We start from the raw sequence: 17,447 nt of genomic DNA, 5'->3' as shown, positions 1-17,447 counted from the left end.
AAAATTTCATTCTGAAAAATTATCTGATAGTTTTATCTCAGATTTGTCTATCTTCTGAGTCAAATCATTCTTATAGTCTATCAGTAAAACTACTGTCACTTTATTGTTTAGAATTCTGTGGCGAATTATTAATTTTAAAGTAGAATGTCAACTACACAGTATCATAGCTTTTTATAAACACTCTGATATTCTCTTATCTTATTTGCCTAATGCTGTCGACTTCGTCTAGAAAAATTCCTAGCAGACTGGTTAAATCCGCTGTGATTTGGCAACATAGGCCGAAGAGCCATCTCAGCAGTCATTTGTGGTCGCATTCATTTCATCTGTATTCAACACATGTTATTATTTTGCAGTGCGAAGATGGATCCTAGCGATAAACATTCGAGGTTGAATAAGTTCCTTTACCGAACGTCCTATAATTAAGATAACTTAGATTTTTGCGGACTGTTATAGAGTAATTCGTTCGGTTTGTTACTCCACACGTCACCGGATAGACCTACCTAACAATGCTAGTGTCCGTAACGTGTGCAAATCCGACCTGATTGACTATGTCGGTGCCTCAAATGCCAAGTTAGAATGATTATGATCAGACAAGTTACATGACAACCATCCACTGTATCAACTTTTCAGCGTGCATGGCCCTGAGTACCTCGCCTCCCAGATAATGTACCTGTCACTTCAACATGATCGCAACTTAAGATCTCACTTATCTACTTTCGTTGTGCCCATCCACAGAGGGAAAACATTCTCATACTATTTCTGCCTTGCTGCTTTGCGCATGTAAAATAAGCAGCGCTGCAATCTATGCACAGTTATATTCCTTGCTGCACGCAACAAGAAGTCGAAGCATTTCTCTCTCATATCTATTCTCACACATCCATTGCTGCCACAGAAACTAAATATTGCTGTAAATTATTTCTGCAGTCGTGCTTTTAACATTTGAATATGAACAGTATTATTTTAATACTATATCCGCTACGGATTCATTTTCATTATGGCTAGCTGGGGACCACGATCTTCTCATTTACTTTTTTTATTCTCGTCTGATTTTCTTTTATGTTTTCCATCTGTCTCTTTTTTTCTTTCGTCAGATCACGTTGCACCGGTTATCATGTCGCTTCTCAAATGGTAGCCTATAATTTCAACAATTTCCTTCGGGAAACGTTTCACTGTCTCGGGTTTACCTAGTTGTTAATTCCTTGTCCCACAGATACTTAAAAATCTGATTTTCAAGCCTAATGACGAAAAGATAACAGTTCTCCTTTCCTTATTCTTATTTTTTCCTTATTTTGATATATTTTTGCAATACCTCTTAATTTCTAGGCTTATCTGCTTCCCATTGGAACTAAAACTTAATTCATAATCCTTATTTCTAATACTTCTAGTTTGTGTACTTCATGGTTCAGTACTTGGGATTTATCGGCAAAGAGGCGTTCTCGTTCCACTACTATGTTGAAATTCACTATTTTCGCATTTATCAATATTGCTTTATATTGTAAATATTCTCAGTCATTTAATATATTCTTCGAATTTTCCTCTACTGCTTTTATTATTTCCAAGAGTAAGATCTGTTGTTACACGATAGTCGTAACGAATGTGCGAGGGCTATTCGGAAAGTAAGGTCCGATCGGTCGCGAAATGGAAACCACACTGAAAATCTGATGAAGCTTTGTGTAGATGCGTCGGCCAGAATCTCCAATATTCCCGTCAATCGCTTCACATCGCTCTTTTCAGCGCTGAGCGCACAGTCAGCACGCAAAGATGGCTAGAAAATTGTTGTCCCCCAGCAAGTATGAGTGTCTGTCAGAGATTTCGCCTGATTTCATTGAGCCCACACAACGTAACTGTCGTGCATGTCCCTCTTCGTGAAAATTCTGGGCCGCACACTGCAGGGGGAATGAGAACGCTCCCGCAGCATTTTCAGTGAGAAGTGTTTCATCACCCACCATACCACCCGGACTTTGCTCCCTTTGATTTTCATCTCTGTGTTAGCCGTTGGCTATGACGACAATTTTTTGGCATAAACAACGCGCTGCAGATCAACATAGAGAATTGGCAGAAAGCACAGGTGGCTGTGTTCTATGACGAGGTTGTTGGGAAATTGATGCAGTGCTACGACAAATATTTCAGTCAGGGCGGTGACTACGTAGAGAAGTAGCTGGAATGTGCAGCTAACTGTCGAAAATAAAAAAAAAATTAATTTTCACTGTGATTTCCATTACGCTACCGGTCGGACCTTACTTTCCGAACAGCCCTCGTAATGATAAAGTATGAAGTATGCCTGATTAGATGTAAGAATGGGACTTTTCGGTTAGCTTTGAGCTTGCGAGGATAAATAAATAAATACGGGAGGCGCGAATCGAATGCCAGACCTTCACTTCACGAGCTGACGACATTACCCGGCCTCCATGTAGGTCGGCATTATTAATATTATTGTTGTTATAAAAGCAAGAGCAGTATTTATTTGCACTGTGGAGGGGGCACGTGTCAGGTGGTGTGCGCGCAGTTGGAGCACATGTTATTTCTGTTAGAGCGTCTGCACCCCGCGGTACGCTGCGTGCGTACTGAGAGACAGCAAACTAAACACGGCACCGTCTTTGTCCACGTTTTATATCGTTCCGGAGAGAGGCGTGGTATTTATACTCCTGGAGCTCGTCATCTGTCATAGTCTGATTTACAGCAGCTCGCCCATTCGGGCTTTACGGCCGCTGCGCAAATTCTGAGGAACCACTCGCGCTGCTCCCTGAAATGGGGGCCGGCGCGAAGGCTCAAAAAATAAAGGAACTCCTTACTGGCCTGTGTCTGAAACAACGCTGCCCCGCACACGCCGGACTGTTCAAAGTGACGGCGCGCTCTCCTGCAGTAAGAAAATGGGTGATGGGGTGCCAGAACCAACAAGAGACCGAGCTTATAGAATCTTTATGAATTTCCTATCTCCAGAGGGTAGATCCTCACTAAGTAGAAACGGTTTTCTTATATGAGGGCACTGAGGTTTCAGTGATTATGTCCATACGGAGCGGTCGAGTGAGAATACTAGAAAATTAAAAGTTAGTGGCCTGTGAGCTCCGGATATACGTTTCTTTTCCCAGAGAAGCACTCTAAAAATGCTGTATCTCGGTTCCTGTACTGTCATCCTTAAAAGGCGTTTTAATATATAGGACGTTATATAAGTTCCTAGTCGAAGCAAAAGTAGCCTAATTATAAGAGGTGCAAAGCAATGATTTTAGTGTTGGAATCTGATTACCACATTTGCATATTTACCTATTATGTATCATTTTGATATATTTGCTTCGTGTCTATTTACTATGTAGGTGGCCGAATGGCGTATCCTGAAAACCGGGTAAAAAATATACAGAAACGGCACCGCACAATGTGGTAGAAACAGAAAATCACAACAGGTCAAATTTTCTAAAGAATAAATCAGTGAAACATTCTGAAAATCGTATACGCTTATTGAGGTGAAATCATTGACGTCTATGCAGCAACGTGATAACTCTGTTATGAGGAACAGAAGACTCCTATGAAGAGTTGCAGAAGATGGCAAATTATAGTAAGTTGCACTGCAGGATGGCAATGTAGCCTTTTAATCAGAAAATAGGACGAAAAGTAACGAACACAACGCTTCAGTTTGAAGATTCGAATGCCAGAATTGACGGCAGTCCTACGTTAGTTGAATTTAGCCGTTAGAGCAACGTGTTTGTCTTTAACAAACTTTTTCAGAAGGAACCAAATAGAATGTGGACATGGCAAGGAACTAAAAATGAAATTTCGCATTTGATGTCATGTCTCGGAAATGAGTGACCTCAATTGTTATGATGAATGAGAAACACTGTCTGGATCACTATTTCTTTTATTAGGGATGACCGGTTTTGATCTCACTAGCAGATTATCTTCATATATATCTGATGCTGCAAGAAACAGTTTGTCGGTAGTGGTACCAGGCTATTTTTTTTTAAACACTGAAACTGGCAGCATTTTTTCGAATAATAAATAAATTGAACAGTATGTGATGGTTATAAACCATTTTGCATGGAGCACATTGCGCTAATGTGGGAGCCACCTAGGTGCTTGTAAAACAATAAACTGGTAGCCAAGATCGCAGGAATTCTTTTTATTCCATGATTACCGGTTTCGGCGAAACTAAAGCCTCCATCATCGGATCTTAGGACACATACAGGTTACAACATCAAGGCAAACAATGGTGATATTAATAGCTGCCTATAACACGCAGGCCTTACAAAATTTTCGTAAGTAGCACATAGGCGTCCAAGAGAGATGACATAAGATCCGATGATAGCGGCTTTAGTTTCACCGAAACCAGTAATCATGGAATAAACAGAATTCCTGCGATCTTGGCTACCAGTTTATTGTTTTACAAGGTTATAAACCACTTGAGGATTGCGATTCGTCATAGACTTGTAGGATGCAGAGTAGAAATAGATACGAAGCTACAAAGGAACAGATTCATCAAGTGTGACGTTAGAAATGTAGATTATAAGAATTTGTTTAAGAACTAGCTGAGTGCCCGGCATTAACCAGGTATGTTCATATTCAAATCTTCAATTAGTCCATCTCCTCCTTCCCCCGGTCTTTGTCCATCTCCCCCTTCACCCCTCTCTGTCCATCTCCCCCCCCCCCCCCCCCGCCCTATTTGGCAACCTCCTGCAGCCCCACTCTCTTTCCATCTCTTCCTCCCTCTGCTCTCTGTCCATCTACTCCTCCCTCCATTCTCTGTTCATCTGCTCCTCCCCCCTCTGTCCGTCTCCCCCTTCACCCCTCCCTGGCCATTCCCCCCCCCCCCCTATTTGTCAACCTCCTGCAGCCCACTCTCTTTCCATCTCTTCCTCCCTCCGCTCTCTGTCCATCTACTTCTCCCTACGCTCTCTGTTCATCTGCTCCTCCCCCCTCTGTCCATCTCTTTCTTTCGCCTCTAATTCCATATCCCGCCCCCCTCTCTGTTGCCTCCTACCCCTCTCTCTGTTCATCTTCTCCTCCCCCTCTCCCTATCCATCTCTTCCTCTCCCCTTTCTCTATTCCTCTCCTCTTCTTTCCTTCCTCTGTCCATCTCCTTCTATCCCCCCTCTCTGTCCATCTCCCCCTTTCCTTTCACTGACCATTTCCTCCTCCCACTCTCTCTGTTAATCTCCTCCTCCCCTCTCTCTGCCTATCTCTTCCTCCCTCTGTCTCTGTCCATCTCTTCCTCTTTCCTTGCTCTGTCCATCTGCTCCTCTCCCATCTCTCTGTCCATTTCCTCCTCTGTCTGTCCATCTTGTCCTCCCCCTACCTGTGACCATCTCCTCCTACCCCTACCCCTCTCTACCTTCCATCTCTTCCTACCCCTTCTGTCTCTCACCCTGTTACCAACAGGAGGCTGGTGGTTCTTGCCCCCACAGTATTTATTTCAAGAATGGAACTAATATGTATACAGAATGTGTTGAAATCGTTCCAGCAGTTTAGGATGAGCTTTTTCGCTACGACTTTGCCTGTGTATGCATGTGTCAAATATATTTCACAAACATTTATCATATGTTACACGTGTTTGTACACGTATTTCACCTGTATCTTTAACGAATTTCGCCCAGCAGATTAATTTTCGCACAGTTCAGTGTTTATGAAATCCTATCTCATGAACCATGACCTCTACAATGATATAATTTTGCAGGTACATCCAGTGGTATATGTGGCTGCTTAGCGCGAAATTGGTTGTGAATAGAGATACTAGTAAAGAAGTAATAAATTGAAACGTCGTACATGCTGCCACAGTTTTTCACAAATTTCAGTATTTGACGTCATATCTCCTTTGCTACGTATCGTACAATGATACAATTTTGCTGGGAAATTCAGTGGTATATTTGAATACTCTCTGCAAAATGTATCATGAACATAGTTAGTAGGAAAGAAGTAACAAATTAAAATATCATACCTCATGCAGCAGTTTTCTACATCTAAACCTACACCATATTCCGCAGGACACCTAATGTTGTGTGGCGGAGGGTACTTTCGGTACCACTTTCTGATCCCTCCAACCCTGTTCCACTCGCGAATAGTGCGTGGGGCGAATGATTGTAGGTAAGCCTTTGTATTGAATCTAATTTCTCGAATTTTCTCCTCGTGGTCAATACGCGAGATGTATATGAGGGGAGTAATATGTTGTCCGACTCCTCATGAAAAGTGTTGTCCCGAAATTTCAATAGTAAATCTCTCCGTGATGAACAATGCCTCTCTTGTAACGTCTACCAGTGGAGTTTATTTAGCATCTCCGTAACGCTCTCTCGCCAGTTATACGATCCCGTGACGAAACGCGCCGCTCTTCGTTGGATCTTCTCTATCTCCTCTATCAATCCTACCTGACAGGGATCCAAGATAGATGAACAATACTCAAGAATCGAGCCAACAAGCGCCTTGTAAGCCACTTCTATCATGGATGAGTTATATTTCCTTAAGATTCTTCCGATGAATCTGAGTCTGGTGTCTGCTTTTCCGACTCTCTGTTTTATGTGGTCATTCCACTTAAGATCGCGATAGATAGTTACGCCCAGATATTTTACGGCAGACTCTGTCTCCAGCTGTTTGTCAACGATAGTGTAGCTGTACAGTAGTGGAATTCTTTTCTTATGTATTTACGTTGAGTCAACTACCAGAGCCTGCACCATTCATCAATTCTCTGCACGGCGTTATGCAAATTCTTACTATCTTCTGGCGTTGATACTTTGGTATAAACAACTGCATCATCTGCGAATAGCCTTAAAGAGCATCCGACGCTTTCTGCCAGATCATTTATATGTATTGTAAACAGCAACGGTCCTATGACACTTCCCTGTGGTACTCCGGATATTATCTTTACTTTTGTAGATTTTGTTCCGTTAAGAGTGACGGATTAAGTTCTATCTGCAAGAAAGTCTTGAATCCAATCGCAAGTCTGTTCCGATACTCCGTAAGCTTGTAGTTTTTAACCGGCAATGCGGGACGGTGTCAAACGCCTTACTGAAATAAAGAAACACGGTATCAACCTGAGAGCCATTGCCCACTGCGCTGTGGATCTCATGAAGGAACAGAGCGAGCTGAGTTTCGTAGGATCTCTGTTTACGGAACCCAAGTTGATTTGTATAGAGGAGATGTTCATTTTCCAAAAATGACATAATTCTTGAGCGTACAACATGTTCCATAACTCTACAACAGATTGACGTCAACGATATAGGTCTATAATTGTGTGGATCTGTCTTGCGGCCTTTCTTAAAAACGGGTATAACCTGCGCTTTTTTCCAGTCGTTAGATACCTTTCGTTGCTCAAGCAATCTACGCTAAATTGCTGCTAGAAGGGGTGTAAGTTCATTCGGATAACCTTCACAGAATCTGATAGGTATCTCATCTGGTTCTGACGCCTTTCCACTACTAAGCGATTGTAGCTGCTTTTCAATTCTGCGATCGGTTATCTCAATATCTGCCATTTCGACATTCGTTTGACGATTGAGAGGAGGGACAGTGTTACGATCTTACGCAGTGAAACAACTTCGGAAGACCGAATTCAGTACTTCGGCCTTCTCTCTTTATCTTCCGTGTTGGTGTGGTCGTGAGAGAATGAATGATGATTTTGACCCACTTACTGATTTTACTTACATACAACCAAAATGTCTTAGAGTTTTTACTCGGGTCGGTTGACAACGTTTTACTTTCAAAATCATTGAACGCTTCTCTCATTGCTCTCCTTACGCTCATTTTCGCTTCTTTGAACTTTTGTTTGTGAGCTAGGTATTTACTTCTCTTGAATCTGAGGTGATTTGCTCTTTGATTACGTAGCGCTTTTCTAACACGGCTATTAAACCATGGTGGGTCTTTCTCATCCTTAAAACCTTACTCGGAACATACTTGTCTAGGGCATATTGAACGATGCCTTTGAATTTTTTCCATTTGTTCTCCACATCTTCGCCCTCATCACCGAATTTTGATCCTGACTGCTGAGATATTCTGAAATTGTGTCCTGTCGCCCTTGGTGAGCAAATATATCTTCCTACCTTTCTTAACATTCCTTGCGAGACCCGTCGTCATAGGTGTCTCATTCGAAAAGTTCAGGTCTGTTTTATTGCCAGGAGGTCTAAGACGTTACCCTCACGAGTTGGTTCTCTAACTATCTGCTCAAGGTAATTTTCGGACAAGATATCCAGAACAATGCCACACGAATCCCTGACTCTGGCACCAGCTTTTATGGCATAAAACTCCCAATCTATACCTGGAAAGTTGAAGTCACCCCCTATTAAAACGGCATGACCAAGAAAATTACTAATGATATTTTGCAAGTTCTCTCTGAAGCGCTCTACAACTACAGATACTGACGCAGGTGATCTATAAAAGCATCCGATCACCATTTCTAACCGTTCTTTGATACTAAGTTTCACCCAGATTAATTCACATTCGGAATCCGTGATAACCTCGCTAGATTTTATCGAATATTTTACTGCAATAAACAAGCCGCGACCATTGGCGAATAACATGTCCTTACGATAAACATCACAATCTGAACTTAGGATTTCGTTGTCATTGACGTCTGGTTTCAACCAACTTTCTGTTCCCAATACTGTCTGTGCATTATAACCTTCAGTAAGCGATACTAATTCTGGGACCTTTCCTTGGATGCTCCTGCAATTTACTAAAATCATATTAATCTGTTCTATCTCTGATCTGCGAGGACCAAGATTCTCTGAGGTCACTGTGGCTGATTTAACAGGCAAGTCGTCTTTGATCCCAAGGGACGGATTCTCTAACCTAAAAAAGCCGCATGTGCACGCCACAAGTACTCCGCTACCCTAGTAGCCGCTTCCTGCGTGTAGTGCACGCCTGCCCTATTAAGGAGAACCCTACAATTCTACATCCGATAGCGGAGGTCGAGAACTTCACATCCGATACCATCGCAGAGCTGCGTGGACAGCGAAAATGTAGAAAATATTTTTTTCTGTAAAATTCCACTTAGTAGTCATTAAAGAAACGCGCTGCTCATAAGGAGCTGCTTTGCTGTTGTGCCCTATTAGTTTTAATTCTCTACGCACAGTCACTACGCTAATTGAACTTTTGTAGCACTTTTGAACTCACGGATTCCTTCCGCTTATATCATGCAATTTTTTATAACTACCCTCCGCTATGATAGACAGTTCCAGTCCGTCTGCCTGCTCTTGCTTTAGCTGTGGTTGTCCCTTCGCGTTTCAACTTTACAATCACATCGCCAACGGTCAACTTAGTCAGCTTTAGAAGGATTGAGATGTCCCTGATGGATTTGTCAAAATGTTCAAATGTGTGTGAAATCTTATGGGACTTAACTGCTAAGCTCATCAGTCCCTGAGCTTACACACTACTTAACCTAAATTATCCTACGGACAAACACACACACCCATGCCCGAGGGAGGGCCGGCCGCAGTGGCCGTGCGGTTCTGGCGCTGCAGTCCGGAACCGCGGGACTGCTACGGTCGCAGGTTCGAATCCTGCCTCGGGCATGGGTGTGTGTGATGTCCTTAGGTTGGTTAGGTTTAAGTAGTTCTAAGTTCTAGGGGACTTATGACCTAAGATGTTGAGTCCCATAGTGCTCATAGCCATTTGAACCCGAGGGAGGACTCGAACCGGGACCAGCCGCACAGTGCATGACCGCAGCGCCTCAGACCGTTCGGCTAATCCTGCGCGGCTGGATTTGTTAATCAAGTGACTACCAATGACACGTTCACGTTCGAAGTCGCTGAGCTCTCCTCCCAGACCTATTCTGACAGTGTATATAACCAACATTCCGAACAAAATATGTGTCTGTTTGCAGTGCACTGTTCAAGGTAGTTCGTGCTAACTGTACGGGCACGAAAAAAACGAAACAGAAAATCGAAATTGCCTGTCGTGGTTTTGATAAATTAAGTGGCGTTTCTAAAACCAAGCGTGTGATGTGTCGGAAACGAGAAGCTTTCAATCTGTGTGGATTGCCAGTTTTGAACTATGATAGTGAGACACGCACTTCTAATGCGAAAAATAATCAGAAACTGAGGATTGCTCAGCGAGCAATGGGGAGAAGAGTGTAGGGAATTACTAGGGGAGGCAGCAAAGCAAACAAATGGAGCAGGGGACGGACCGGAGTGGAACACGCAATTATGAAAGTGAAATGGAGATGGGCGGCATATGTCGCCAGACGAATAATGAAAGCTGGACCAAGCAAGTTCTTCTCTGGTCCACGGGAAAAGAAAACACTGAGATGACGACCTAATGGAAGGTGGACAGATGACATCTGAAAGCTTGTATTAGCAACATGCATGCGTATAGCTCAAGACCGTGATGTATAGGAAAGTCTAGACGGCCCTGTATTCAGCAGCGGGTTTCAAATGACTTTTATGATGACGATGATGATGATGATAACGATGGTGTTGATGATGATGATGATGAGTGAACTCTTAACAGTGTGGTGTAATGTTTCCCCGAGAGACGGTGACGGTGGGTGCACACGAGCTATGAAAAGAAGACGATGAGGAAGATTAAATTTTTAACTTACCGTCAACGATGATGAAATTGTAGAAAGAGTGCACGTTCAGGTAAGAGAAGGAAAATTGGCAATGTTCTCTTCAAAGGAACGATGTCGGCATTCGTCTTATGAGATTAGTGGAAACTACGGAAAACCTAATTTTAGAATAGCCGCTTCTCAGAAGAGCGAGTTCTTTGTCTTAAAAATTGCTCGCTTGACATTTATTGCGCTGCCGAGGACTCCTTTCACAAAAATGTCAAAAATATTGTTAAGAGGTCGTCTGAGTGGGTTTAACATTCAGAAAATGAAATGAAAAGGATAGGGCAAGACTAACAAAATATTTTAGCTTTTTTCACGATAGTATTGTTGTATAGTATGTCATCAGAAGAAACAACAGAAAGGAAAAATCGTGATTATCGTATTTGACAGCGAAATGTTTAAAGTGACTTAGATAAATTGCATAAAAACAATAGTTGCGTAATGAATTTACCTGTAATACCTGCAGATGGAAGTGATAGCTTTAATCTTGCTCTGTGTGTAGCGGAAAATCTGCGCTCACGCTATTATTCCTCATACGGACTGCGACGACTGCGAAAACAGATACACTGTGAGCGTCAATATAACGGCAAACTGGAGTGGAAAAATTTGTCTCTGCCTCAGGCCTTATCATAGAAAGTAGCCCCATATTTTCACTAAGTCAACGTCATCCCATCGATAGTGAAACCAAACAGTATTTCTTATTACTATAGCAAATTTTTCATACAAAACATTAGTGCACTTGTTAATTTGAATTTTTTTGATGTTTACTTTTTGATAAATCATTGTTTTGACAGGTCGCGTCATCCCCAGAGGATACTGTTCGTAAGAACCCCCCATTCGTACTAAACTTCCAGAAATGTGTCAGTTTAGCCGGTGAGCCAGTAGATGGTGGTATAAGGAGCATAGAGTATAACTTGCCATGCTTCCTCACCCGAGTTTTGCGATAATTAAACCAGTCCACCTTTGAACTGACTTAGTCAGCCGCCGCATGGGAATTCTTCCTATCTGTTACGTGGAGATGCTCTCTGAGTTTTGTGTTCCCTTGCAGAGCCGTACCAGTGCCGTCGGATTCTGAAAGTGGAATACGGCTGTCTATGTTGTAGGTAATGAAGTGGGAAGAAGATTTTTGTGTAAATAATGGCACGTTTATTTAAGAAACACATTAAAATGAACTTTGTTAACAGTGATTATAAGCTAACTATTAACAATACAAGAGTATCGTCTAACGCATGACTACATCGAAAGGCATACTATCGACGACTACCGAGTACAGCGTACAGTCTGTAACCTGAATGTACAATCAATATAATTCGTATAAGATTGTATATCTTTGATTATGCCAAAGTTTTTAATTTATTTATTAATATCAACTTTTCCTGGCACTGTAAAATTTCTGAAAGATAGTATTTATGACCAGTAGACTCCATCTAATGTCTGAGTAACAAAAGGCAACTTTTGTTAGAAATATTTATTAAAAACAATTACGTGATTCGCACCCGAATAAATGTACTTTCCCTACGTATCTCTTTGCTGACATCACGAGCGATTTCTTCACCGGCACCTCATCCCACTGGCTCTGAAAGCGCCAGATGGCCTGGCCAACAGCCTCTGCTAGCCAGCGTGGGAAGCTACCGTTTGCTCCTTACTCTGTATATACTGAAGTGCTGATACATTCACTTCACATATGTGAAATAACAAAACTGGAAATAAAGTAAAATGCGCTCTTATCTGCAAATAAGGGATACCTTACATGTTCTACGAGTTAATGTATAATAGTTCGGATTAGGGCATTAAACACGGCCGTGAGAGCCGAACAAGGAGAACTAAGAAATGCTGTCCATCTCAACATGTTCTGCACTTTCACACTGAATCCAGAAGAACGGCAGTGAATGATTAGATGTAATGCGTTGAATACGCGCATTTTGAAATAAATTGTAAGAAAATGCCAAATAATTTTTTAATGTAATTATGAACTTCTCTTCTAGTATTGAATTGATTGCAGATTCCATGCCAGTGATGAGACTTATATCATTATGAGTGATTCCATAAAACTACATTTTCATCAATACGCAATAGTCAACAAGTTCTTTTCCAGTTTTGATGAGCCTTATGTCATTACGAGTGAGTCTGTAAGGCTTCATTTCCATTAATATGCGATATTCAACAAGTTGCTTTCCAATTTATTGAGAGCAACAAGTTTTCTACCTAATTTTTCAGCCGTTAAAATATTTCCATCTACGACCTTTCTAACCACCTTTATACATACTATACTGGTATACTGAAATATATTTCTGCTTCATTTAGAATTTCAGTTTTATCCCTTATATCCAGTATTCTTCAACCATATCTTCGGGTCACTATTTCTGTCTCATTTCCTCCTTTTCGGGGTATACCCTATTCATGGTACAGTGACACAAAACAAAGGATAGCTCTAATATGGGACAGCGTGTTTCGTTTTAGCATCCGACGCCATTATTACAACCCTGTTTCACATTACCACTACATTCTCTGATAAATTTCACTAATATCTTACGACTAACTACAATTATCACATCCAGAGAGCCCTCTTCAATGGAGAACCATCTGACATTTGCTAATCCGTAAACTTTATACCATTTACAGCTTAAAATTTCCACTTTCAGATTAATTAGAATATTGGCTGTGCAATTCGCTGCAGTCAAACATCATACGTCAAAACGGTGTGAGCAGATAAAAATTCGACGATCAAACTTAAAATTTAAAACCTGCAATAACAACAACGTCATATCTTAGCGAAATAACTTTTCAAACGTCGTAATGCTTGCATAGTTGTTGTTGGTCGTCCTTTCAACAGTTACTCCGGGCCGGCCGGAGTGGCCGAGCGGTTCTAGGCACTTCAGTCTGGATCCGCGCTACCTCTACGGTCGCAGGTTCGAATCCTGCCTCTGGCATGGATGTGTGTGCTGTACTTAGGTTAGTTAGGTTTAAGTAGTTCTAAGTTATAAGGGACTGATGACCTCAGATGTTAAGTCCCATAGCGCTCAATGCCATTTGAGCTAGTTACTCCGGGTAAAGGCTCATTGTGTTTGCTAATTGAGACGCCACAACGTATCCCAATTAGGCGTATTCTTTTCTGGGTGAATCCGATGTTTATATAAAAGATAGCGGCGCTTTTATCTTTTCTTTGAAGCAGGAAGTAAGACAACGAAAGCTACAACCGTTTTGTCGCTGAGAGAGTTGCAGCAGTGATTGACGAAGTGCAATCGTCTTCAGAAGTATGACATGACCCGCTGGAGTGCTATATTAACCGATGCTGCTTCACCCCTCTTCACCTTGGTAATTTAACTACCTATTTTCTTTTTTGGTATCATTTAGGAAGCGGACAACGACGGCTGAATTGAGAACAGTTATGAGCGAATCACAAATTATACGTTTTATTACCGACATTATTGCTCATTTCAAATATTTCAAAAATACACTCACAAGGGATCCATCAGATCTGTTAGTTACGGATTTTGATGAGGCTTAGGTATGCTGTAGGGGCACCTGTTCTCAGTACCTGGCTAGTGGTTGTTCATTCGACGGCATCTAGTTTCCGCGAAAATCTATGTTGAAGTTTTATGGGCGCTTCCTGCACTCATAACGTTCGCCACGTTTCGACCAACCGAGCGTAGCGCAGGGGCTTAACGTTCACAGCTACCACGCTTGCGATAAGGGTTTGCTAATCCTGTGATGTTTGCTTTTACGGACAGATTAAAATTTTCGCAAAGGATTCGAAATGCTCCCGGCTTGCTGAAGACTAATAGAGCAATCGCTTCGAGGAAAGATTCCATAAAAATACATTCTTTAATTCTGCGCCAGTTTAGAGCACCTCTTTCCACAGGAATGATCAAGTACGCGTGGTTCGCATCGAAGTTGAGCCAAGAAAAAACAAAATTTTTGAATTTAAAAGAACCGTATAATATCCGGTATCGCTTCTGAAAAATCAGTGTGCCTGCAGTAGAGTACCTTTCATCAAATGTGCGTGGTGTTTTACGGATCAGTGTTTCGGATGCTTCTGCAACAAATGCCACGCGAAGTTCTGTTGTAGCACAGCGAAGGATGCTAAAGATAGCGTGTAAGACGATTCTGTGATCTATTCTGTAGCAAACGGAATAGACATTTGAAAAAAAGTTTGCTGTAGGGATTGATTTGTTAATGAAATTAACACTGTGAAAATGACTATTTTTGAATAATTTTGGAAGACATTTACTATTTAATGATATTTTGTGCGATGAAATAGGCAAAATATGAACCTCCCGCCAGCGTGGTAACCGTCAACCTTAGCTGCTGCGCTACCCGCGCTCAGTCGGAACATGCCCGACGTTACGAGTGTAGAAGGTGCCTATAAAACTTCAACTTCGATTTTCTCGGAAACTAGGGGCCCTTGCAAGAAAAGCAGATAGCCAGGCACTCAGGACAGGCGTCTTCATTCGCAAGACTCATCAAAATGCACGATTTACATGTCTGATGGTTCACTTGTCAGCGTTAGCAACGTACCGCATATCACCATACGACAATAACCGTTTCACACTGAAACATTAACATCGTCAGAATACTGCGCGGATAATTATGCAGAAAACGCATTTAGTGAGAACGTCGGACCCATACCAGCTCACTCCACTTTACTGCCACGCCAAGAGCTCGCTCCAGGCAACAAAGTCACCACTCCAGGACGCATTGTCAGCGGGCAAATGCTGTCCGTACTCGGCTAAACCAGCGGTAGCTGCAGTAACATAATACATAATCTGCTATGACACAAATCGTTAAGCTTATGACCAGTGTCACAAAGGATGACAAATACACTGACGTAAAAAAAACCACAACACCAACAAGGAGTTGTGCGAAATATAAGAAAGTTAGTTGGCGTGTTTATGCATCTGAACGATGATGTCTATTCAAATTTCTCGCCAGTCGCATAGGAGTGGCGCTAGTGACGCAACTATGAGGAAGCAAATCGAGTTTGCTTTGAGTACAATTTGATATTGAACGTGATGAGCTGAGGATAATCAAGAATGTCTTTAAACCGACAAAGACGCCATTATCAACACCTCATTGAGTTCGAATGGGGTCGTATAAAAGGACTGCGAGAAGCTGGCTGTTCGTTCTGCGATATTGCAGTACTCTGTGGAATGTAGCCACTGAGCATGATTGCTAAACTGTTAGAAATCGGTTACTTAAAGGACAGTTCCGAGCCAGACGCCATGTAGCGTGCATTCCACTGACCCCAAACCACCGCCATTTGCGACTTCAGTGGTGTCGGCGAGAGTTCAGTGGAGGGCAGGATGGAAGTCTGTTGTGTTTTCTGATGAAAACTGGTTCTGCTTCGGTGCCAGTAATGGCCGCGTCTTGGTTAGAAAGAGGCCAGTTGAGAGCCTGCAACCAATCTGTCTACGTGCTAGATTCACTGGACCTACACCTGGAGTTGGAGTCTGGAGTGCGACTTCGTATGAGAGCAGGAGCACTACTAGTGGTTATCCCACGCACTCTGACTGGAAAATTGTACGTCAGTCTGGTGATTCGACACGCTGTGCTGCCATTTATGAACAGCATTCCAGGGGGTGTTTTCCAACAGGAGAACGCTCGCCCACATACCGTTGTTGTAACCCAGTATGACCTATAGAGTGTCGACATGCTACATTAGCCTGCTCGATCACCAGATCTGTCTACAATCGAGCACATATGGGACATCATCGTACGACAACTCCAGTGACATCCACAAACAGCGTTAACTTTCCCTGTACTGACCGGCCAAATGCAACGGGTTTGGAAGTCCATTCCATAAATTGTCATTCGCATTTGTGAAACACAATGCATGCACGTTTGCATGCTTACAATAAACATTCTGGCTGTTACATCGGTTATTAGCATACCAGCATTTCATACTGGCAATGGCTTATGTTACGCTTGTGTTAACCTGTGATATTGCAATGTCAATCACGTAAATATGTTATCTAGACAAATATATTCCCGAAATTTCATTACTCCATATTAATCATTATTTGTTATTGCGGTTTTTTCCCGTCAGTGTATATCGACGTGGAAGGATGTAGGATCCTCGCAGCAGGAATACGTTTGAGCATTCGGATTTATGCATTCTGTGGTTAACTAAAGTCATCCAGAGCGATTTCCAGGATGATGGGCTCGACAAGGCCTGGCCGGTTTCTTTCTCCATCCTTCTCTAACCGACCCGGTGACCTCAAAGTCGACGAGACTGCACTCTGTACTTCCTTCCTTAAATCGTTCTGTCATCCTGCTTCCCACTCCCGAGAACGCTCAGATGCCTTTGACCTTTCGTTTCCTATCTCAAGGCACTCGAATTTCCTATACGCGAACGGTCCCGTTTTGACCCGACAACCGTAGGTCTCCAAGTATAATAATTCTAGTTGAAGGACGAATCCTGACAGCAGGATTCAGCTTAATATTTCTAGGCATTATTGAGCGGATTTCTACATCTAATAACGCGCAGCAGACAGTCCGTCCAGAAAAAAATGTGCAGCAGACATTCCGTCCAGAGCTATACGTGTTCCAAACTTCACAAAGATAGACATCAGCGGAATCACTACACTCTTCTCGTGGTATCCTAAACCACTGTAGTCTCGTAACACGTTTCACTAAACTGACTGTAGTGTGGTTAAAAAAAATTAAAATTGATAGGTGATTGTCTTTGTATGACGTAAGTAGATGCTTTAATACTTTGAGTTTTTTGTTGTAGTTATTTGTATTTTAAATCTTATTTTCTTTTCTTTTCTTTGAGGAATCATTTACGGTCAATAAGGACAAACACAGTGGGAAATATAGCTAATATGAAATTGTAATAGCCCTTCTCTAAATTCTCTGAGGTGCGGTAATACTTCCTAATATTTGTATGTCTAGCATCTTAACTATGATTGAATCTGGTCTATTTAGT

Source organism: Schistocerca americana, chromosome X (genome assembly GCF_021461395.2).
Source record: "Schistocerca americana isolate TAMUIC-IGC-003095 chromosome X, iqSchAmer2.1, whole genome shotgun sequence".
Taxonomy (NCBI): domain Eukaryota; kingdom Metazoa; phylum Arthropoda; class Insecta; order Orthoptera; family Acrididae; genus Schistocerca; species Schistocerca americana.
This window is presented reverse-complemented; position numbering follows the sequence as displayed.